This window comes from Solanum lycopersicum, chromosome 8 (assembly GCF_036512215.1).
Source record: "Solanum lycopersicum chromosome 8, SLM_r2.1".
Classification (NCBI taxonomy): Eukaryota; Viridiplantae; Streptophyta; class Magnoliopsida; order Solanales; family Solanaceae; genus Solanum; species Solanum lycopersicum.
Window position 1 is genome coordinate 53,132,851 of NC_090807.1, and position 1,701 is coordinate 53,134,551.

Here is a 1,701-nt window from a genome sequence, read left to right on the forward strand (position 1 = left end):
CACTGTGTAATTTCGACACTAAAATATCACTAAATTAATATTGATTGAATTATAAAATATTACTATTTTATAAATATGTTATTTAATAATAAATAAATTTTTATTAATTTAAAAAGTATTTTTGAAATTCAATAAAAGTTAGTTTTGATTACGTTAAAATTATTGTATCTTACTAATTTATATAGTATCATATTTACTTAATTCATATAAATACAAAATTTATTAACATAAAGTAGATGACTACTTCAAAATCATTACTCTTACTAAATTGTGTATCATATTTATTGAATTCATATAAATATAAATTCATTATACATAAAGTACAATATATATGTATGAATTGTAATATATACTTTTGTTAAATTAATTTATTGTAAAATAAATTCAAGAATTTAATGTTTCATTACTAGAATAAATTATTAAATATAATAATATTCACAGTTTCTTAACAAAATATTATTCATTGTAGCTTTACTAAAATATTCAATGCAAGATAGTGAGGAAATAAATTAGGCTGAACCCATCAGTGTCCTCCTTCTCCCCCAAAGTTGCCACCAATTTTTATTTAAACACCTCAATTAAGCTTTGTTCATTTTAGAAATCTCATGTCGTGTCTTGCTGTGTTATTTAGATATTGTTGACAATCAATCAAATATATAAGGTTTGTGTCACACACTCAATGATGACATGGCAAATTAAATAAAAACATGTGGCATATATATAAAAATAATATTTAAATAGTGATATTTTAGTAGAAAGAAGAAGTGGTCAACGACTAAATGATACTTGGAATTTTTTTTAACTCAAAAAATTTAAAAAAAAAAACTCGACCGCACCTAGATCATCTTCTCTGCCCCCACCCACCCAAACCCCTCTCCACCAACTCAAATTGGCTTCTCCGCTCTTCCCCTCCCACCCAACGGCTTCTCCACCTCTACCCCACCCTAACACATCTCTTCCTCACCCACATCGTCTTCTCTGCTCCTCACCTACCCCACCAATCGTCTTCTTCAAAGTTTGTGTTTGAAGAGGAAAAAGTGTTAAACAAGTTCTAGAAGTGACCAATCACCGAGTTCGACTTAGTTTGACGAACTCAAATAGAATAGCAAACACACACGTACTACTATTCAAAACTAAGTTTAGATTATTTATGAATCTATGATTTTTCGCTGTCTTTCTTCTTTACCGCAACACAAATTGTGAGTCTTCTAATGGGTTGAAATTCATTTTTTAAAAAAATATCTTCGTGTTTAAATTCATTATTTTATCAATAGCATTATCAAACTTATTTCTCCATGGAAGAAGTTCAAGTTATGCGAGATGGTGGCATACCTGTTTCTCCATGGTGGTTGAAAAATGAGAAAGAAAATGAAAAATAAAATAAAAATAATTAAATGAGTCTTTCAAGCGCTAGTACTAAGTATATTACACTCATTATGCCATGTCAGTAAAAAGTGTCAAAGTGACAAAGTGAAACATGACATCAGGTGTCTAAAATGAACAAAGCTTAGTAGAGGTATCTAAGTGAAAATTGATGTCAACTGTAAGGGCCATCGATGGATTCAGCCAGAAAATTATATAAGCAACATAGGAAATTTCTAAATCATATCCAAAAATGGCTTATCAAAAGACACTACAACAAATATGATATATAGCTACAAAATTATTAGCTACGATATCAAATTCGTCACTAATTATTCG